This window comes from Eretmochelys imbricata, chromosome 2 (genome assembly GCF_965152235.1).
Source record: "Eretmochelys imbricata isolate rEreImb1 chromosome 2, rEreImb1.hap1, whole genome shotgun sequence".
Classification (NCBI taxonomy): domain Eukaryota; kingdom Metazoa; phylum Chordata; order Testudines; family Cheloniidae; genus Eretmochelys; species Eretmochelys imbricata.
The window spans coordinates 216,280,758-216,304,865 of NC_135573.1; the positions used below are offsets into that span (position 1 = coordinate 216,280,758).

The 24,108-nt window shown below is 43.6% G+C and overlaps 1 protein-coding gene across 1 annotated transcript in view; it reads right to left on the reverse strand.

Annotated features, from left to right (window-relative positions):
• The window catches only part of SCIN (scinderin), a 99,333-nt gene that overhangs the window by 36,938 nt on the left and 38,287 nt on the right, over positions 1-24,108 (reverse strand). The gene's annotated exons all lie outside the window — the stretch shown is intronic.

Sequence of the window (24,108 nt, forward strand, 5' to 3'; positions counted from 1 at the left end):
AAGGTTTCAGAGTAGCAGCCGTGTTAGTCTGTATTCGCAAAAATAAAAGGAGTACCTGTGGCACCTTAGAGACTAACCAATTTATTTGAACATAAGCTACGAAAAGCTTATGCTCAAATAAATTTGTTAGTCTCTAAGGTGCCACAAGTACTCCTTTTCTTTTTTCCAGGAGGAAGGATGGCCAGTCATAAAAGACACCTGTTGGGAAAATCACACAATGTATGCAAACACTCCAGAGCTCACTATTACAGCCACAGAAGCTGGATAATGAAAATGGGGCTGTTTACTTGCTCAGTATAATAAAGTAATTCAGTTATGCAAAGGAAGAAAGCAGCCCAGCTTTCATTATGGAGCCATCTTGGATTTAATGGTTTACCCTGAATGCTTACTCGTAATGTCAATATTAGCCATACACCACACTATTTTAACCACTTTATTGCTGGTCCTCCCTCCACTCTTATTAATTTTGAATCACATTCCACTGATCAGTCCGCACAAGAGATCCACTTCCTGGACACTACAGTGCTAATAAACGATGGTCACATAAACACCACCCTATACCGGAAACCTACTGACCGCTATTCCTACCTACGTGCCTCCAGCTTTCATCCAGACCACACCACACGATCCATTGTCTACAGCCTAGCTCTACGATACAACCGCATTTGCTCCAACCCCTCAGACAGACACAAAGACCTACAAGATCTCTATCAAGCATTCTCACAACTACAATACCCACTTGCTGAAGTGAAGAAACAGATTGACAGAGCCAGAAGAGTACCCAGAAGTCACCTACTACAGGACAGGCCCAACAAAGAAAATAACAGAACGCCACTAGCCATCACCTTCAGCCCCCAACTAAAACCTCTCATACGCATCATCAAGGATCTACAACCTATCCTGAAGGACGACCCATCACTCTCACAGATCTTGGGAGACAGGCCAGTCCTTGCTTACAGACAGCCCCCCCAACCTGAAGCAAATACTCACCAGCAACCACACAACAGAACCACTAACCCAGGAACCTATCCTTGCAACAAAGCCCGTTGCAAACTGTGCCCACATATCTATTCAGGGGACACCATCACAGGGCCTAATCACATCAGCCACACTATCAGAGGCTCATTCACCTGCACATCCACCAATGTGATATATGCCATCATGTGCCAGCAATGCCCCTCTGCCATGTACATTGGTCAAACTGGACAGTCTCTACGTAAAAGAATAAATGGACACAAATCAGATGTCAAGAATTATAACATTCACAAACCACTCGGAGAACACTTCAATCTCAGGGAGCTGGGGTTCCAATTCCCAACTAACCACCCAGCCCACCCCCAGAGAGGACCTGCTCCTCACCCACCAACTCACTCACTGGATGACCTGCTGGGGATTCCATAGACTGCGAGCTCTTTGGGGCAGGGACCCTCGTTTCCCTCTCTGTACAGCACCCAGCACAGTGGGGTCCTGGTCCATGACTGGAGCCCACAATAAAAATAACAATCATACTGCCAGCAAAGCTTCTGGATACTCGACTGCCACCACTGTTGCTGTGAGGAAAAGTTCCCAGGAGGAACCTCCCTGAGCAAGGGGAAGCACGATAAATTGAGAGAGGGTGGGGATGGCCGAATCAATAGGTTGGGTGAAGGAGCTGGTGGGATTGAGGGATTTGGGAGGGGAAGGCTAGAGCATTCTACCTCAACTGAGGTGGACACTGTTTGAGGGACCCCTAGTTAAAATGTTTGCAGCACAGCACTGGTAAGACATAGACAGAGTTTTTAAGGCCAGAAGGGACCACCTGATCAGCTAGTCTGACATCCTGTGCATCGCAGGCCACCAACACCTCCCAGTACCCCCACACTAACCCCTACAAGCAACGATCAGAATTAGATCAAAGCATTACAGGATTACACACCTCAGGAGACTAAACTATTGAGTGCCATAGGTGGAGAACAGGAGGGACTGAGGTGCCCAAGGCCCCGGCAGTAGCAGGGACTTCATTAAGTGAGATATACTCAGATGATCCCAGCACTGCAGAGGAAGGCAACCCCCTCCACCAAGGACACTGCCAATCTGACCTGAGGGAAAAGTCCTTCCTCACCCCACATATGGTTCTCTTCTGAGGCACAATCCCTCCCAGAAGTTCTGCCAGGGTGTGTAGCTCTGCACGGCCCACAATGCAAGCCCATGGCTACAACCCAGTGTCTGATCCATACTGGACAGTATTGCTGAACGATCACTGTTGGACTGAAGGCAATGCACTCTAAATAAGCATCCTATCAATTATTTTTAACGTAAGCATTTTCCCATTATGAATGTTACTTTGGCCTGAGGTCTCTGTTAGTATGCACCCTAAGGTCCCTGTATTTCGGGGAGTTGATTGGGGCAGCCAAGGATATAATGCAACAACCCTTTCTACTTCTATATTTATCAATTATTCAGACACCCAAAGCTGTGTTCAGATAGCATTAGAGATCTGCCTTTAAACACATAGAAAACAGGGAAATTCTGTGGTTGAAACTCTGGGTCAAGTTCTCAGCATGTGTAAACAGACAACTTTCCACTGAAACCAAAGGAACTGTACCTATTTGCATGAAACAAGAAATTGGCCTCCTGATATCTCTCATCACATTGGTGCTTAAGAAAAACTCGATACTTCGGTGTTACATTACATTCCTATATTTGTCTGGAAATCTGAGGTAATTGATTTTTCACATTCAGAATTTCCTGATTCTTGTAAGCTGAAATTCAGCCTACAATATTGTTTGAATGTATTTTTAATGGTTTAATTGTCCTTGGATTTTTGTTGTTAAAAGTTACGATTAAAAATAAGGCACACTCACTAATTCAACATAACCTTCCTCCGGATTATTTTATTTTCCAAGATAAGGTCAAGTTCCATTACATTTGGATCTTTTAGATCACTGAAACAAATATCTGCATGCAAGACGTTTACAAAATTGTACTGATGACTAATAAATACAGCATCTATGAGACATCATGCTGGGACTCCCTTCCTATGATGCTCTACATGTTACCACCCAACAGAAATGAAAGATGGCCCTGTTTGGTTTTTTTTTCCCTTAAGCAGCACAAATGCTGGAAACAATTTTTGTGTTCACTACTATTTACCTTGGCAGAATTTTATATATATAAAAATGTAGATGGATAATACTAATATTTATCTTAAAGCATTTTTCAATTTTTATTGATTTAAATTTTCACAGTTGTGGAAAACTGTGGGTTTTAAGCATTTTTTCCTGTTTTTAGCTATTCAAATTTTCATAATTGTGGGAAATTATGTGTGGTGGGAAGCCAGACAATTATTTAATGACAGCAGATATTGAGATTCAAAACGTTAAGTCTTTATAATATTAAAATAAAACTTGTTAACATCACATGTCAAAATATGCAAAAATAAATGTTTTTCAGTCAAAGTCCAATATGTTCTTGACAACATTTTTCTTTCTTTGTAAAATTCAATTATGTGTTTCTGTTGGTTTGTGTGTTTACAGTGAAATCGACGTTACCAACATCTACCAATAAAAAAAAATGTATGGTTTGATTTATACAAGGTAAGTAGGTGTTTAGTTTTCAGAGCAGCAGCCATGTTAGTCTGTATCCGTAAAAAGAAAAGGAGTACTTGTGGCACCTTAGAGACTAACCAATTTTGAAAGCTTATGCTCTAATAAATTTGTTAGTCTTTAAGGTGCCACAAGTACTCCTTTGCTTTTTAGGTGTTTAGTTACACACTTCTCAAGAAACAAGCCTGGAGTCATACTATTGTATTGTCACTACTTATTTTTCAAACACTGCTATATATATATATACACATACACACACACACACAACATAGAGACAGAGCCAAAGTTGGTATTGTCATATCTGTGTTTGTGTGTGTCTCTCTCTCTCACACAGACACACACACGACAATACTCATTTTGGCTCTATGTCACATATATTCCTTATCTTATAAAATAAACCTTTTTTTAATAAAACAAGATTCAAACAAATTAAAATTTTATAAGTCATTATAAAAAACATTTGCAGTATTCTTTCCCTGACTGTATTGATTCACAGTGTTACAAATTCTTATTTACAGCTTTAAAAATATGTAGGCCCAAATTCTGCTCTCAGTAATACTGATGTAAATTCAGAGTAACTCCACTGAAGTAAATGGAGTTATTCCAGATTTATACCAGTGTTACTAAAAGCTGAATTTGGCCTATAGGATTGAAAAGGTCTGTAATAGCCAGCAAAGTTTTGGCCAGAATTTTAAAAACTGACATGTAAATATTTATTGGATTGTTGTTTAGGGTTATCCTGATCTATTTCCTGCCACAATTTCTATTAAAATAAAACACTATGTTGAAATGTAATTCTCTGCAAAATAGAGCTTTGCACTTTTAAAATCTTTAATGGCTGTCTTCGATGACAACCATCAGTTCACTGCTCACTAGTCTGATAGATTAACAGTTTTATCGTTGGTCACAACATCTGCTGTGCTACCTTTGTAATTTATGTTCATTTAAATTAATGGAATGTTAGAATGGGTGTGCCTGATGCACTGTGCAGCACACCAGGTGAATTCAGCTAGATATACAATACCTGGAGCAGTCAAATGGTTATAGAGAGCTGAAATGCATTTTAAAATCATGAAACTGAAAATTCTTTTCCAAATTGATTTCTTACTGGGAGTTGCAGTTTTATGGAGTACACTTCAAATTAAAAAAAATGGTTTCGAATTAGTTTCTCTATCACTAACAGACAAGACCTTAGTTCGGAGTTCTACATTTCTCTTGCAACACTAGATTACAGGCACTAATGCCTGAAACCAATATGAGGCATGCAGGCAGAAACTTGACATCCTAAATTGGAATCTTGGAAAGTGAAATGGCTATCAGTTCACCTTTTATATTAGATGTGTGTGGTCTAACTGCACAGTATATCATCAAAGGTGACCACTGTAATAGTAACTCATAAGCTTTAAGTGTCTTTCAGTCCCTTTTATTGCATAATCAGCTGACAGTGGCTTTCATGCATGATAAAGTGACTTATCCTCTAAAGTCTTTTACATTCTCACGAAAGTTTAATTTCCCCTTCGTCCCTATTTGTTTATATTTGGCTGCATGTGAGTGGTCTCAAAAGGAACTGGTGTGATTTTCATTGTTTCCATCTCTCCTACCTCTTGGTTGCATAATGAGATCTCAACTCTCCTTTGCAAATGTTTGTTCTCATTGTCTCTTTGATATGGGACTTTCTGCAGAGAAGCAACTTGTTTTCAGGGTTAGTTATTCCCACGTCATAATTTAATTTGGTCAAATGATTTCTCTAAATTCCTTGCTATCTGGTTTATCATGTGGGGCTATATCTATAAGTCATTCAGGGTCTCTGCCTCCTAGTGAAAGTTTTGAGGGGTCTATGATGCTATATGTTGTTCAGGAAAAGGAATGAAGTCTCTCAAGATCACTGTTTATACTCCATTTCTAGACCAGGTAATCCCCTTTTTTATATTCCTAATTAGGGTGACCAGGTATCCTGTTTTTAAAGGGACAGTCCTGTTTTTGGGGACTTTTTCTTATATAGGCACCTATTACCCCCACCCACTGTCCCGTTTTTTCATTTTGCTATCTGGTCGCCCTATTCCTAATGGACATAAGGGATTTTATGGTATTTTAAGGGCGGTATTAGAAATTATTGCTTTCTCAGTCCTGTGAGGGTAGCAACCATCTTATTTTCCCCTATATGGAAGAAGCAAGCTCTTGATAAGCCTATGAGCCCAGGATATATGAGTTAGAGAGAGAGGCCCAGATCCACAAAGGAACCTTGGGTGTTGTGATGCTGAGCACTGCAACACCTAACTTTTAAGTGCCAGGAACAACACTGCAATCCACAAAGCCTGGGTTAGGTGCCCAGGCTCCTTATACAATGAATGGGACGAGATAGGCACCCAAGAATGTTATCCACCAAAGCCAGCACACTGAGTAGTGAGTAGTCTAAGCAGTCCAATAGGAGATGCTGACAAGATGAGTGTTTCGTAAGCCCTGCCCCCTCACAAAGATAGGCACCTAAGTCCCAGGTTCAGGAAGGCACCTATCTCTGTTTGCAATCTACAACCAGGAATCCCTCTCCTGGAATCAGACGGCTCAGGCGCTTAGGTCGCTTTTTGTGCAAATGAGTTAGGTGCCTGCCTCATTCCACACAAAACCAGAGGAGGAGCCCACCTTGTGGCCCAGTGGTTAGAGCACTTGCCCGGGATGTGAGAAACAATTACAATTCCCACCTCTGTCTAAGCATGAGCTAGAAGTTGAACAGGGATCTCCCACCTCTCAGAAGAGGCATGATAACCACTCAGCTGTGGCACATCCTGAGGGCAAAGTGAGGGAGGATGGCTCCCTCACTCGAAGCTGTTCCACTTTGTATAAATACTTAAAGAGTCATTGGACCAGAGAGCAAGAGAGACTATGATTCTGTAGTCTAGGGGTGGGCAAACTACGGCCCACGGGCTGCCTCCAGCCGATCAGACCTTTTAATCCGGCTCTTGAGCTCCCGCCAGCGAGCAGGGTTGGGGGCTTGCCCTGCTCCGGCGCTCCAGTCGATGAGCGGAGCCAGGGGCTTGCCCCATTCCGCCCACCTGTTGCTCCCCAGCCCCCGACTCACAATTCCTTGATGAGCACCATCTTCCTGCACGCAGAGCCACACTGCGCAGGCATGACAGCACCGCTTACCCAGACTTCATCGTGCTGTTTGCAGAATCAGAACTCCACCCCACGTGGCAGCGGGCCCAATCCCCAAAGTGCCACTCTCTTTGCACCAGCTTCCGCCCAAACTAGCCAATGATCAAGATTAGCAGCATCACAAGATACTGTCCTTAACTGAGTCCAATTAGAAACTGCAAGCTCTTTCATCGACCAATCCCTGAGGTACCGCTCTTCCAAGAGACTCGCCTCATTCTTCATCGGCCAATCACCGTGCCCAGACCCTCCCAGTCTCCTACAGCCAAACCCTCGAGACTCTCAAAACTGCCCAGGGGCTGCACTCCTCCCAGCTAGGTTGCCTCTGACCATGGCAGTGCATGGGACAGCCGCCTTGGTGTTACTGCCAGCAGGGCCCCTAGGAGTCCCCAGTACCGTCCCTGTAGAGCACCCCCCCAAGCCACACCCCATGAGTCCCCCTCCCCCCACTTTAGCATCTCTTATAGAGCCCCCCCCCCATGCTATATCCCATAGAGTCCCCCTCCCCCACATTAATCAAAGAAGGTGTGGAAAGGGGGTAAGTTTTGTTTAATTATTGTAATATGTTATAATGGTATATTTATAATAGTAAGTCAGGTTTTATGTTTATTTCCACTAAAATGTATCTTTATTAAATAGAATTTATTTGAACATTTCTAAATTGTTAATTTTGAGAGCATTCATGACCTGCAATACAATTTCCATACCCAGATGTGGCCCTCATGCCAAAAAGTTTGCCCACCCCTGACCTACAGGGTTAGGTGGCAGTCGAGCAGTTTTGTGAATCACAGTGGTGTCTAAAACTGGGACTTAGGCACCTAAATCTGGTGGTGAGGTGCCTCGGTACCTTTGTGGATCTGGGCCTTCATGCTCATAGACCCTGCTCTTAGAGCCCTTCCCGGTGACCAACATGTAGTGTGACAATGCTGGAAGCTTCAGAGGTAGGGGGACCACCTTTGTCAGATGTATATACGGGAAAACTACATGAAAAATAAGGGGCACTGCTTTAATTTTAGGGACATTTTAGGGAAAAACCATTTCCCTTAACACACCATGTATTTTTCTCTCAAGTGTACATTTCTACTGCCCTTAGGTATACAATGCATTGACCATAAGCTTCAATATAATATTTAAAATGGTAGGTACTAGTTTTAACACATCTTAAAATAAGGGACAGGTGGTCCCCCTAAGGAAGGGCAAATGAATGCACTAAGGGATGGTCATCCTATTCAGAGGAAACTGCACATCCCATGTAGCTGTTTGAATACAGAAACCTGCACAGACGCATAACAGGCCAACCTCTCACGCCAGTCACACTGAACATGTAGAAAAACCTTACTGAAAATTGGAGTTGAAGTTTTTCAGCTACTTCCTACTGGTGCGTGAATAGGTCTTCAGTGGTGCATCTGCATCCTTAAAAAGTTTCTCTCTGTTAATTCTGTCACTGCAGATTATTAGCTTAAAACAATTAGTGAGATAGTTTATTTTTCCAAGAGGGGGATCTACTTGCTGTTGATATTCCCAGGCTCCACTTAACCTTTTTTTAGCCTCAGGCTTCAGCAAGCACTGAAAATGGTGTTTACAGTATTTGAGTCCCTCTGGAACTAGCCTTTATCATACCCTAGAATCTAGGTAACGCATCATTGCCTTATTTGCATGACATTTGATCCAAAGCACTTTCTCGATCAACATTTAGTGTGGCTTTTACTTGACACTGCATCAGGACACTAGCGTGCCTCCAGTTCAAAAGATTCACCTATGGCTGGCTGTGGAGAATGATCCGATCATTTCCACACCTTCATTTCTAATATTTATTCACAGGTCAGTCAGTCAAACTTTCCTGAGGTTTATGACGCACAATGGCACTTAATTAACAAAGCTTATTTTAGAAGGTCTGGGCTTTTCAAGCTATGCTTCCTTATTAAGGTGTTCTCAGAGAAAGGGGAAAAATCATCACTAATCTTTATGGGCAAGGGGTTAACAAAAACGTTGCCCGTTCCTTTTATAACTAAACTCTGAAAGAAGCAAAACAAGCTAGTTCTTAAATAAGTTACATACAACATTTCACGAGAATTGCATTCACACACAGGAGAAAACTCAGCATCAGTGCCAGAGTTTGCTGGGAGGTTACTAGCATGCATCCGATGAAGCGAGCTGTAGCTCACGAAAGCTTATGCTCAAATAAATTGGTTAGTCTCTAAGGTGCCACAAGTACTCCTTTTCTTTTTGCGAATACAGACTAACACGGCTGCTACTCTGAAACCTAATAAAACCAGTGACACCGATACCAACCATTCATGAATCCTGGGCAGGGCCTCCAAACATTGTGAGATTGTTGGATCATATTAAAGAAGTTCTGTATTAAAATCACAGATGAGTTTGATTCCCCAGTGTTAGGATATAGATATTCAGGTCTGTCTGCAAAGGCCTGTACTTTAAGAATTTAGGTGTATTCTTATCACTTGGCTAGTTCCAGAGGTATAAAAGAAAGAAATCAAAACCACTGTCTGCCAGTGTAAGGGCCTTCTCTTACTGTGACAGTTTGTGGCCCTGTGCTTAGGCTCAGGCCTTTGGCTAAGCAGCAGAGGCAGCCATAAACTGGGAAGCGACCAGTCACATCCTCACATTCCAAACTAGTCACATTGAAATAAGGTGCTATTGGGCTGTTAGGCACTATCAGGACAGGATTGTATTCCTGTCACCTCCAGAGAAAGGGAAGTGCCTAGAAAATGTAAAAGGAAACTTAGTTTGAGAGCATCCTGTCTGGCAAGAACTCACTTATCAATAGCTGGGATGTGAAATCCTCACTTCTGTATTGTCTTGTCATTATAGTTCCCACTTTGCTGTTGTTTGTCTGTTAATCTCTGTCTGGTTTTGTGATTGTTCCTGTCTGCTGTATAATTAATTTTGCTGGGTGTAAACTAATTAAGGTGGTGGGATATAATTGGGTACATAATCATGTTACAATATGTTAGGATTGGTTAGTTAAATTTCAGGAAAATGATTGGTTAAGGTATAGCTAAGCAGAACTCAAGTTTTACTATATAATCTGTAGTCAATGAGGAAGTGATGGGGTGTGGGTGGGCATGTGGGTGTGTGAGATGGGAACAGGGAATGGGGGTAAGAAAATTGGAATCATGTTTTGCTAAAGGGGGAAATGGGAACAGGGAATGGGAGTAAGGAAGTTGGAATCATGTTTGGCTAAGGGTAGGAATGGGAACAGGGACACAGGTGTAAGGCTCTGTGGTGTCAGAGCTGGGAAGGAGGATACTAAGGAAGGAAACTGGAATCATGCTTGCTGGAAGTTCACCCCAATAAACATCGAATTGTTTGCACCTTTGGACTTCGGGTATTGTTGCTCTCTGTTCATGCGAGAAGGACCAGGGAAGTAAGTGGGTGAAGGAATAAGCCCTCTAACATCTTGGTGCCGGTGACTCAGATGCATCACATTGGATAGGTGAGTGGCAGCCTGTAAGTCCCCCTCCCCAACAGTCCGCGCAGCTGCTTGGAGGGGGTATCGCAAACTCTCGTGATGGTAGTTGCGGGTTCTGGCAAGCCAGGATAAAGGATTTTTTGGATAAATGGATAAGGGAGAACCAGGGCCCATACCAGGTACAGGGGTCAACCTGGGATGAGATTAAAAAGGAAATGGAGGAAGTGTTAGGGGACCCAGAGGGATGGGGGGTGGCTGAGGAGCCCACCCTCCTTGGTACATGGGTAGTGGAAGAAGGTCCCTGCCCATGGGGACTGAATGCCTTCCAGGGAAAGGAGGCACTTCAGTCTGCTTGTGAGAGGTTTGAAGTAAGGGCAGCATTATGGGAAGCTGCCAGTAATCTTTCAAGTTTGGTGCTGCTTCAGCAAGGGCTGCTGAAGGGTTGTAAATTAGTTAGGGGTAGTTAAAGATGATTTGGGACAAAAGGGTTTAAAGTCAAAAGCAGAGTTAACAGACTACCTTTAGAGACTGGATCTGAGACTTGGTCCTGGGGGAGTGAAGAAAAAAAAAAAAAGTTTCAAAGTGCAACCTGCCTTTCCACACTCTTTTGTTTTTCTGAAGTTTTAATGGAGGGTACTTTGGATACTTATGTGAGATGTCAAGAAGGAAGTTTTTGTTTAATGATAAAACCCAGTTATATAAATGTAACTGTATGTGCAACTCTGTGCAGTCACATTGGATGGAAGCTTGATAATTAAATTTTCCAAGGGGGTCAGGTAGAGTGGCTACTATCACCACTACGCTTCTGTCCCCAGAAGCCTTTACAGCTATTCTGAGGGAAAATGGGCCCTTTTCCCACAGAAATGGTCTATAAGGGGCTGCTGCAGGCAGCAGGCGGAGAGAGAATCTGAGCAAAATTATTTGACTATTGGGTTATGTAATCAAAATCACTAAAGGATGGAAGAGGTTTCTTTTGGAACTTAACTTGGCTGCCCCTGGTTGTGTCTAGTTGTACAAGATGGAAGTGTAATTGGGGTACAGTTGTGTAAAAAAGAGTAATCACAGTGCAAGGGATATTAGGCAAAACAGAATTTTGTGTGTGTGTGCACAGGTAAAAGAAAAGGAAAAGGGGAGGAATGATGGGAACACTGAGCCTTGGGATGGCTCTGGGGGATTAGATTGTTGCTTTGGTGGGTGTGCATGAAAACTCTGTAGGCATGGGGGAGGCAGTTATACCTTGTGTAAAATTAATTTGGCTAATATGATGTTATGGAGGTTAAACCATATGGAAGGAATTTGCATTTTCCCAGGACATGTGCAGTGTATATTGGAAAAGGAGTAAAAGAAATGCAAATAAAACACGGTACTTCATTAAAATCCTAATAGGGCTCCAAAAGGAGCCACAATAGGTTGTGCTTTCTTTTTCAGATGTGTGTGTGTTTTGGAGCAGGAGATGAAAGTGGAAAGTAATCAGAACTCTGGTGGAAGTAAAATGTTTCCCTTTTAAGACAGCGTCTGAGCTGCTAACAGCTTTGGATCCAGAAGCAAGCTAGTAAGCCTCTGTGTGTAAATGCAAATTACCTAGCTGATGGGCACAAAGGAGCTGCAAATAATGAATACATCTGGTCAGCAAACAAACTACTAGAAGACTTAGATTATGGCCCTTCAGGAAAGGGAGGTGAATAAAACAAGTCAAACCTGAAAATAAGGGGGACAGGTTAACCTTAGGGGGGGGGGGTGTGTACAGTGCTAAAATCTGAAGCTGTGTCTCAGCTATTACCTGAGAATAAACTTAAAGCTTGGTACAGCAGAGAAACTATTGCAAACTTGGTCTGTTGTACATGAGGGAAAACTGAGGTACACCATCTCATGAATTTCATAAATGACCAGTGAGTGAGGTAATTCACTAGCCTGACTATAGAACAAAATAAGGACAGCCTGGAGGTAATTCTTCTGTTTTTCCTGCAATTAGCAAGGAAATTTGTAAAAGAAAGTGGTATTATTATTAAGCAATAATCTGTCCCCACCATGGGGGTGGAAGCTGTTTCTTTTGTTTTTCAGACACTCTACAAGCAAGCTGGCGCCAGCGGGAAAAATAACACAGAATACCATGGATCTATGTTTTGTGTTGTTTGTCTGTGGTGTTTGTCTTGTTGCTAGCATTGTTGTGTTTTAATGAACAGAAAACCTCATGATATGGGTGGCGGGTGGCTTCAAAAGGCTGACCTTGGGGGGAAAGATGTGTGTGGGAATGCAAAATGCTCAAGTAGGAGGCCAGCATCTGTGCAATAGCTACCGTGGTACCTGGAAACGGAATGGCAACTAAGGTGGCCCCCACAAGCCCTATGGAAATAATGAGAAGGGGAGGAGCTCACTGGGAATCAATGGAGGGGTGTGTAAAATAGTGTAAATCAATAGAAGATGTTTGGATGTGCCCCTCTCCTCTGACTATAGAGGAGCAGGATTAATGGCCTATGCAAGGGGTGGACAATTGGGTGTACTGTGTATAAGGTGTTTTGCTGGGAATGTACATATTACTGGGGGCACAATTACACCAGCCCATAACCAAACTACACCCATCTACATGCTGCTATATGGACTTTGGTGCACAAATGGATCTGTGAATCTTATTGCTGTGAATAAGCCAGTGCCTACTGCCTGATTCCATACCAAGTGGTCAAGCTGGTTTGGACAATATCCCATTTCTCTGTGAACATTCAATGGACTTATGATATGGACAAAAGCAAGCAAAACCTGCAACTGCCAGCAACTGGACACAAGATCGTGACCCCATCGAAGGAGGAGAGGCAGTGTTTTGGGGGTGTCTCGGATGTTGGACCATACTGCAGTGGTCAGGACTCAGTGTTGCTGTGGATTTTGTATTGTTAACTGTACTTATGTTACGTTGCATATGGAGATAATCTATAAGTAATGTAGTAAGCCCTCCAAACCCAACAGTGTACTAGACAACCCGGACCCAACCTTCTCAGGCCCACTCTAATGGGAAGTCTGGAACACTAATTGGAATAGGTGTGGTATGCCCGTACGAGAGAAGGTGCAGGGCACTATACTACACAAGGGGCAGTGGGACAAATGGAATATCGACACCTTCCACCTTGATGCCTGGCCCTATCAGGAAATGTGTCGCCATATGTCCTATGCTTTTCCAGGGATACCTGGGCAGGAGGATCCCAAAAGAAAAAGAAGAAAAAAAAGGGGTGGAGTGTTAGGATATAGATATTCAGGCCTGTCTGCAAAGGCCTGTACTTTAAGAATTTAGGTGTATTCTCATCACTTGGCTAGTTCCAGAGGTATAAAAGAAAGAATCAAAACCACTGTCTGCCAGTGTAAGGGCCTTCTCTTACTGTGACAGTTTGTGGCCCTGTTCTTAGGCTAAGGCCTTTGGCTAAGCAGCAGAGGCAGCCATAAGCTGGGAAGCGAACAGTCACATCCTCACATTCCAAACTAGTCACATTGAAATAAGGTGCTATTGGGCTGTCAGGCACTATCAGGACAGGATTGTATTCCTGTCACCTCCAGAGAAAGGGAAGTGCCTAGAAAATGTAAAAGGAAACTTAGTTTGATAGCATCCTGTCTGGCAAGAACTCACTTATCAATAGCTGGGATGTGAAATCCTCACTTCTGTATTGTCTTGTCATTATAGTTCCCACTTTGCTGTTGTTTGTCTGTTAATCTCTGTCTGGTTTTGTGATTGTTCCTGTCTGCTGTATAATTAATTTTGCTGGGTGTAAACTAATTAAGGTGGTGGGATATAATTGGGTACATAATCATGTTACAATATGTTAGGATTGGTTAGTTAAATTTCAGGAAAATGATTGGTTAAGGTATAGCTAAGCAGAACTCAAGTTTTACTATATAATCTGTAGTCAATGAGGAAGTGATGGGGTGTGGGTGGGCATGTGGGTGTGTGAGATGGGAACAGGGAATGGGGGTAAGAAAATTGGAATCATGTTTTGCTAAAGGGGGAAATGGGAACAGGGAATGGGAGTAAGGAAGTTGGAATCATGTTTGGCTAAGGGTAGGAATGGGAACAGGGACACAGGTGTAAGGCTCTGTGGTGTCAGAGCTGGGAAGGAGGATACTAAGGAAGGAAACTGGAATCATGCTTGCTGGAAGTTCACCCCAATAAACATCGAATTGTTTGCACCTTTGGACTTCGGATATTGTTGCTCTCTGTTCATGCGAGAAGGACCAGGGAAGTAAGTGGGTGAAGGAATAAGCCCCCTAACACCCATAGTTTAAATTTCAGGGTATTACTAATTAAGAGGTCTCTTGGTTTTTGGTACTGTTTCTCTCCCTCTATGTGTGAAACTTGCAAGCTGCTAATTGTGTTAGTACATTCTAAGACAGAGTCTGTTCTCAAAGCAATTCACAGAGAGAGAGACTCAAAGCAATACTCTAACAACGGAAACAGCACCCAGAGACTCCCCGCCCTTTTGCTGTATTAACAATTGTGATTAAAATAGAGATAGAGGATGTATGTGGATGGATGCTTGGTGTGGATAATAACTGAATGATCAGGGAGGTGCCAGCCTAAGAATCCAGTGTCCATCGGCTGAAGAAGGCGTCAAGTGGAAATCACCAGAGGACCCCCCCGGAGGGCAGACTGGAATCCACCCAACAGCCTCAAGAATGGGAGAACCAAAGAACAAGACAACATCTAGCAGCAGGGAGCCGTTAGGAATGTGCTGTCTGCTGACTGATTCAGCAACAGCATGATGAAGCAATTCCCATAGACTGGCATAGGAAGAAATTCCTATAAAAATAGACTCTAAAAAGTGAGAACTTTGGGGTCTGATTCTGCAAACCAACTTCCAGGAGCATCAGATGAGCATCTGACAAGGCCCTGCTCCCTCCTCATGTCCAGGCCACCTGGCCAGTGGCTTGGCATGAGCAACTCTAAGGCTGGTAACTATGATAACAACCTTGCAGAACCTCTGTGTGTGTGTTTGTATGAATGAATGTGTGAATAAATATGAGATTGAATGGAATGTTATAGCTATAACTACTGCTTACTATGATTATTTCTGTATTCACAATAAATGTGGTATTTTGCCTTTTTCCCTTTAATAAGATCCTGCTGGTTTTTATTTTATTGGTATAACAAGATTAGCCTACAAATCATGAGATTTTAAAACAATAATAAATGTGGGCTCTTTTTATTTGCCTTTTGAGTCTTGCACAGAAAGAACAATGTTGTCATGCACTGAAGTGTGGGTGGTTTGCATCCTCCCCCATCGAGCTCTGCTGAAACATGACTGAACCCTGAAAGCATATTTATGCACACCATCTACACTACAGCTAATAATTTTAGCCACTCCACTGAGTAGAGACTGCATGAAAGGCAGGTCAACTAGATGACTAATTTTTTATATTTGCAGTTTACAGTGCAGCCGGAATGCTGTGAAGAGAGAAAGTAACAGCATATGCTTTCAGCTGCCATAAACTGAGCAATAAAGTAACTTCATTGGAGGCAGAAACTACTATACTTCAGCCAGTCAATAACCCACACGTTCATCAGTCAGACAGTTTTAATAAGACAAAAGATCAAAATGCCACTGAATAGAAACAGATAATTTATTATGCAATTTTTAATAACTTATTTACTTTGCCGGATAGCCCCGATCTTTTTTCCTTGAGAAATTACATGTCATATTCAACCCATGATTTTCAGAAAATGCCATATCTTAAGTGTCTGACAGTAGCTAATAAGCAGGTCCCGTGCTTTGCAACAGTGTCAGAAATGGATGGAACTAATTTATGGGAGTATAGTAGCATCGTTCTAGAGGCCCTAACCAAGATCAATGGTCTGTGGGGTGAAGAAGCTGTCTCTGCCCTGAAAACCTAACAATCTAAGGCCTTGTCTCCAATGCCACTTTAAAGCACTGTGACCTTCTCGCTCTGGGGTGTGAAAGAACCCCCCTGAGCGCTGCAAGTTTCAGCGCTGTAAAGTGACAGTGTAGACAGTGCCCAGGCGCTGGGAGGTGTGCTCCCAGCGCTGGTAGCTACTCCCCTTGTGGGGGTGGGTTGGTTTTTTTTTTTTTTTTTTTACAGCGCTGGGAGATCTACCCCAGGGCTGGTGCCACAACTACACAGCCACATTAAAGAGCTGCCATGGCAGCGCTTTAACATTGCTAGTGAAGACGTACCCTACGTCGCCAAAGGGTGGGAGAGTTTACCCGTCAAAGAGGCTAAGTAATTTGCCCGAAGTCACACAGCAAGACAGCAGCAGTGCTGTGAGTTGAACTCCTAAGTCCTAGTCCAGTTTAACCCCTTCACTTAGAAAAGCCTCCTTCAACCATCTGACTAGCCCTAATGTGACTGCACAGGAGGAAAGTTTGACCCTTAAGGAGTAGGTATTTGTAAGATTCTATGGAGTTCAGATAAAGATCCCTGTAAATACTGAACTTGCCACTCAGGCTCTGGGATTCAGAGTAGTATTTAAGAACATGAGGAATGCTATTCAGCTATTCATATGCAAGTACTCAAGTACCTTGCTAATCAGTGTCTCACTCTAAAAGGGACGTGCTTAACAGGCTCAAAGAAGAGTGAATACAGTTATTTAGGCATGATCTACATGTAAAACTTAGGTTGACCTAGTTACATTGCTCAGGGGTGTGAAAAATTAATTCCTATGAAGGACATAGTTAAGCTGGCCTAAGCCCCTGTGTAGACACCGCTAGGTCAACGGATTCTGTGGACCTAGCTACCACCTCTCAGAGGGGTGGATTTACTACAGTGATGGATAAACCCCTTCCATTGCTGTAGCAAGCATCTACACTACAGCAGGGCAGCTACAGCACTTGTAGTGCAGACGTACCCTTAATCCGTTTTACAAGAAATCTTAGGCCTTGTCTACACAGGGAAATTTCCTAGCATAGCTGTAGTGAAGCAGAGATTCTATTCCAGAATAAAATCACTTTTATTGTAGAATACCCATAGCAATGCCAGAAAATTTTCCCCAAGACGACAAGACCTTAATTTCCTATCAAGAAATTCTTAATACAAGAACAGTTTCTGACAACATAACTATGAACGTTTAATGCTTTAATGAAACTCTGTACTCTTTAAAAGTATAAAAGATGGATGACAATAAAAGCCATAATCTGATGGTCTAGGTATACTTGGTCCTGCCTCAGCACAGGGGCCTGTAATAGATGACCTCTCAGGTTATGTCTACAACACTACAGTTAGACACCTGCAGCTGGCCCATGCCAGCTGACTCTGGCTCATGGGGCTCGAGCTAAGGGGCTGTTAACTGCAGTGTAGCCATTCATGCTCGGGCTGTAGCCCGAGCTCTGGGACCCTCCCACTTTGCAGGTCCCTAGAGCCTGGGCTCCAACCTGAGACCGAATGTGTACATCGCAATTAAACAGCCTTAGGCTGAGCCACACAAGTGGGTCAGCTGGCAAGGGGAGCTGCGGGTTTTTAATTGCAGTGTAGACATACCCTCAAGGTCCCTCTTTCAGCCCTACATTTCTATAATTCTGTGAAATGCATAACATGAATCAAGAGAACATACTCACCAACTATTCCCCACAGATCCAAAAACATCAAAGCTCAAAAGAAACAGTGTGAGATTATTTAAACAGGGTTTGCTTTAAAAAACAAAAAAAACAAAAAACCTGATGTGAACAGGTTAAGAAAGAAACACGGCTGGGGAATGGCTAAAGTTTCATTCCTCATATATTTTAATGGGACAGGAAAAGATATTGTAGGTGCAAGAGACCATAAAAGAACATTTGTTGTAACTGCTCTCCTTACTGAGTTCTGGATTGTCACTGAAAGGTGACTACAGTACCATTACACTGGTGAGCACCAGATGGGATCAGTATCAGTTTATAGTGTTTACTATATATTTTTATACATATTAATTTTTGACATGTGATTTTCCTTTCTAACAGTGCCACTCAATAAGGATGGTAACTATTTTTTCAGCAAATTAACTGACCGGGTAATCAATTTTCCTGACATTTACAGCTGGGTGGAATCTACAGGGAAGTTACTCTGACTTGGAAAAGATGCCAACTGGCAAAATAAAGCTGTTCATTTGAAACATAAAACTCTCCTTCCAAAGACTGAAGAGTGAGGAAATAACCCATATCTATGAAAGTCTGGTTGTCTACATTAGATTCACATTATTCCCAGCCCAAAGTTAAAAAACGAGTCAAACACACCTCCCCCCAAACGATGAGATTATTAAACTAATCAATTTTGGGTTCTTTTGGGGTTTTTTTTTTGAGTTGATAGGCTTTATGTTTCGCCCACAACCAGGGGGGCTAGAAAATTATTTCTTTTGTTTGACACTTTTAGAGTTCTTCCAGCAGAATCTCAAGAGAGTATTGCACCCCTGCTTCTGTCACATAAGGCTACTATATTTGCTGTGTAAAACTGTCACTACAGTAGCTCTGTTGACTTCAGTGGAGTTTCTCCAATTTACAACCTCATACAGTTGCCCTTCATGAAAGTAGCGAAAGCAGAAGGAGAATGAAACTAATAATATCAGCGTTTCTCTCTGCTGCTCCTCCCAGGGCTAGTGCTGGGAAGAGAATGCACCGTGTGACAGGTGTAATACAGCCAACAGATTAAATCATCTACTGCAGATAGAACTGCTAGAGATGAAAAAATAGGGTCTCTCTCCCTGTTCTCTGATCACCCCAGCAGCAGCTGAGAATCAGATCCAATCATAGAACTAAGTGAATAACTCACAATGATCAATGTAGTTAATTCAGGCCACGTCTACCCTACAGGGTCTATAGCAGCATAGCTCTGGCACCGTAGCTATGCCAACGCCACCCCATAGTGTAGATGCTACCTACAATGACGGAAGGGGTTTTCCTGTCAGAGTAGGACCACCACCTACAGTCGCTAGGTTGATGGAAGCATTCTACATGGTCTGCACTGGAAGCTAGGTAGTGTTGTTACAACACTCAGAGTGTGGACTTTTCATACCCCTGAGCGACACAGTTTTGTTGATATAATGTTAAGTGTACATCAGGCCTTAGCCAACTTTTCCTAAGTCAATGTTCAATATTTTTTTTACTCTGTAGATTGATCAACACAGCACAAATTTAGAATATTCATGCTTAGTTGTGATTGGTCAGCTGAGTCACATGTTCTTGTTCTTCAAGTAGAAACACAAGTTCTGCCAGCATGAAGAGTAAAATTTGCCTCCACACAAACATTAATGCTAGTAAACTCGATCACTAAGATTTTCAAAGTCTCCTAAGGGATTTAGGAGCGCAAATCTCACTGAAAGCCCCTGGAAAGTTTTTCGGGTAGGGGAGAAGTTTCCCTGACAGACAACTGAAGCTTAGACTGCAGAGGTTTCTGCAAACTACAGAAAAAACTACACTTGTGCATTAAGCCAAACGCAGGGCATGGCTTTCATCAAGAGGCAAAAAACTAATTCCTACAACCCAGGCAGCAATTCCGTTGTAAATTCTTCATCTGTATTTGCATTGCAAACATGTACTTATATAGCAGCAGCCTGGCATCTTATCAGCAAGAAAAACTGCGTACCAGAATAGCATCTATTTGCGAGTGTTCACAAGCAACAGGAAGAGCCATGTGCCTGCATCCAAGGGAGAAAACCCCCTCAGGAGTTCCATTCTGGTACGGGATCATGAGAATCTCACTTTTTCCCATCTACTCATTTTATAATTTATGCTTTAGGGAAATGGGTGGCACCCTCCTCTGCCCCAGCCCATGCCACTTCTCTGACACCAAAGTGAATAAATACAATGACGTTTCCAATCTACCCAACAGCATTAGGGAAGTCTTATGAGCAGAAGCAAAGGGGCTTCATGGAGAACAAGGGTAAGCCACAAAAGATCAAACAAAAAGGCAACAACAGGGGACAGATGCTTAAAGAAGGAAAGAGGAGAGATGGCCTAGGGCAGCATTTTCAAATATGGCCACCTGGTCGTACATGGCCACCAGGGGCTTTTCTTGTGGCCACAGCCTCCTGGGCAGTGATTGCAGGTGAGGGTAGGGGCAAAGCAGTGGTTCCTTCCCTTGGGCTGCAAGGAGGGGTTGGGCCCTGCCCCCATTTGGAGCCACAAGCGCCAGAGGAGCAGACAGCTGGTGTGAGTTCCCCACCTTCCCAGGAGAGGTGGGGCTCAGGCTTCTGGCTTCAAGCCTGGGGTGGCGGGTACCAGGTGGCCGGCTCTGACCATGGGGCTTTCAGCTCTGGGTTTTTGCTGTGCAGTGGCAAAACCCCAGTCTCCGGGTTCACCACCCCCCTCACCACCCCTGGCCCACAGTGCTGCCTCAGCCCCTCACTTATCTACCTCATCACCCTTGGCCCCCGCTGTCTCCCTATCCACCTCCCCGTCAGGGCTTAATTTGTCCCCCGGCTTGCCAGGGCTGAGTAAGTCTGCTGTGAAAAATGGTATGTATATGTTTGTAAATATCAGTCATCACTGCTTCAGAGCTAGATAACAAATATACAAATATCACTTTTCACAGGAGCAGACTTACTAGCTAGCAAGTCTAAAAAAAACAAAAACAAAAAAAAAACACCACCACCACCACAAGATAAGAACATGCAAAGCACCTTATTTGTGTTTCTGTTCTGCTTAGGTCCAGTAAAGAATAGAGATAACTGTACATTAATTATTAATTATTATTATCATTGAGTGTACAAATAAAAACCCTACACAAATAACTATGATTTGGACATGTTTATGTGCATATTTATTTGTTTTTCCTAAATTAATTATTTTAGAGAAAACTGTCATAGTGGCAACCAGCAAGATTTGGTGGCCGCACTCTGGGGCCTCTGAAACATTTGTGGTGAGAACTCCGGGCCTAGTAGCTATATGACAGCACATTTCCCTAAAGCTTGCAATGACTGGACGTGCGATGGAGGCATGCAGGCGCAGCTCCATATTTCTTTATTGAGACAACACTCCCACCCCTGCCGCCTGAAGTACTGCCCCCCGCAGAACTTCCCTGGTACTGCTGATCACAGGAGAAGAGTTGTCACAATGGTGAGCAATCAGAGCAATAAACACTGTTCACTTAACTCACCAATAGTCTCCCACCTTAATATTTACCTTCGTAAGAAAGGAAAAGCTGAAACTTTCCCTCCATTGTTGCTGGGCAAGTAATGAAAATCATTATTCACTAATATTTTCCGAGACAGGGAAATCAAATTACAACTGTGGCATTTTCCCTGTCCTTTTAATCACCTGTGTAGGTCACTATAGGTTCCAGGAAGTTTACACGAGTTAATAGAACCACACAGCTGAATGAGGGCTTTGTGATGAGTTCCGTGTCTCAGCCTGTAACATCTTCCACCCACACAACCCCATGGACTTCTTCAAAGATACCGAACACCAGAGTTACGGACTTACCAGTCAACCAGACACCCTGTGAAACCGGAAGTCCTCAATCAGACAGCAGCGCAGACAAAAAAAAAAAACAGAAGCAAATACTGTATAGTCTAGTAGTTGGGATATCACAGATTTATGCATTCCTGAGCATCACAGTGGAGCAGAGAGGTGACACTTCATCAGGGCCCTCAACGCCTTAATGATGAATGGGTGTAACTTTTCCTTTATAATATCTACTATGTATTAAGTCCTGAACTAGTTGAAAATGGACGTGTGTGTGTGTGTGTGCACGTGTGTGTGTGTAGGGTGGTGGTGGGGGATTGCTTAAGGGATGGGAACCCTATTAAAAAACAAAAAAAAACAAATTTACTCAATTTCAACCAGCTCTAGAGTAGATTTTTAAAAGTGGGGGAGGGGCAGATTTGTAATTTTTCCTTCAGAAATGCCACGCCCCCTTCCCTCCCCCTGTTTTCTGAATCTTCAACAGTTGAAAAATGTTGACCAACATTGTGATCTGGTTACAGTTCACATACTAACCTCCTAACACACTTGGAATTTATTAATGTTTCTAAATCAATTTTTCCTATTCAGACTCTCCCCCGCCCCCTCCAAAATGGGAAAGGAGCAAAACGTTGAACATAAAATAATTCTTCAGCAAAATGGAATAGGCACATTTAATTTCTGGTTTGGCGTGTCTTCTGCCCCATGTTATCTGCATGAAGCAATACTAATGGAGTGTGCATGAAGACTGTTTCTGGTGCACCACTTTGTCATGCTGATTGTAAGCAATAATTGTTTAAGCAATAGAGCAGAACAGGTTCTGTGCCTTTTGCCCCTGAGGCAAATTAGACTTCAAAGTAAATTATTCTAGGGGCATGTTTTCAAAGTAGAGGAGATGTGGCCTCCCTTTCTGAAGGTGCATTGTATGTCCAAAGTACCCACATGCAATTTTGCAATTTGAAAACGAATTGAAAGTGTACATCGGGACACTTGCACCTCTCATCACCTGATCTGCACCTAGTTAGAGGGGGAAGTGCAGTAGAGCCTCAGCGTTACAGACACCTCAGGCATGGAGATTGTCCGTAACTCTGAAATGGTCTGTAACGCTGAACAAGACACTACGGACTTCTGCTATGGGGGAATTGGGGCTGCAGCTGTAGGGTTGAGGGGGGTCAGGACTCCAGGTGGGGAGGGGGAGTCGCCAGGGTTCCCGACAGGGGGCTCAGGGCTTCTCCCCCTGGAAGCGCCAGGGCTCATGGCTTAAGACCTGGAGGGAGTGCTGGGGATCGGGGCTTTAGCCCTGCTGCTCTGTTCCAGCTTCAGCCCCACGAGGTGTGCCAGGGATTGGGGCTTCAGACCCACAGTTCTGCTCCCCGTTTCTGCCAGGGGTGGGGGAGGGTGTGCGCCGGGACTCTAACTATGGGACGAGTGCTGGGGCTGAAACCGGCACTCCCCCTCAGAGCTAAAGCCCTGATCCCTGGCACCCCCTGCGAGGCTGAAACTGGGAGCAGAGTCCCGGGGCTGAAGCCCCAATCCATGGTGTGTCCCCCACCAAGCTGAAGCTGGGAACGGAGCCGTAGGTTTGAAGCCCTGAGCCTCAGTGCTCCCTCTGGTCCAAAGCCCTGAGCCCTGGTGCTCCTGCAGGGCAGAAGCCCCAAACCCCTGCCTCAACCCAGAGCCCTGACCCCCCAGACACACCCTGCAGCTTTACAGCCCCAACCCGCCCCCCGCCCAAGACTCTGCTGGAGCATGGAGCCAGCCTATAATGGCTGGTTAAATGAGACTGAGGCTACATCAAACCTCTGAGCAACTAACCCCAAGTGTAGAGCGTGCGAGATCAAATTCTTCCATCAATCAAACCCCTCGGGGAGGTGGATTACCTACACTAGTTAGAGAACCATTGGCAGAGGCCGTGCCTACACTGAAGCGCTACAGCGGCAGCACTGCAGTTAGGGTGCTGTCACGTTTCAAGTGTAGACAGGCCCTGAGGCCTGGCCTACACTTGAAATTTAGGTCAACACAGGGACATTGCTCAGTGGTATGTAAAATCCAAACCCTAGAGTCACGTAGCTATGTCGACCTAACTCCCGGTGCAGATGCAGCTAGGCCAACAGAAGAATGCTTTCCTTAACCAAGCTACTGTCATTCAGAGAGGTGATGTTACTACACCGACAGAACAACCTCTTCCTTTGGTACAGGCTGTGTCTACACTATGGGTCATGCTAGAATAGCTACAGTGCTGTAGATATGCCAGTACAGTCCTCCTAGTGTAGACATGACCTGACTCAGCTGATAATCTTTTTACATATGACTGTATTCAAAGTCTGTGTTATTATTTTAAATATCTCTGTGTATGAAAAATAACTTTGCCATATAGAATAAAAGGGGACTTACTCAAGTCCCCATGGACTAGCTCCATAGTACAAAGGTGTTTCTAATAGCTGTGATGTTCCAAAGCAATGCACGAGGACTTTTGTCCTCCCTCCCAAGTCCTTCAATTTGTTTGTTACACTCCCTTCACCAGTTCTCTCACAAGCTTTTCAAGGCACTCCCACCACTCATCTCTTCCCTCCATAAACTT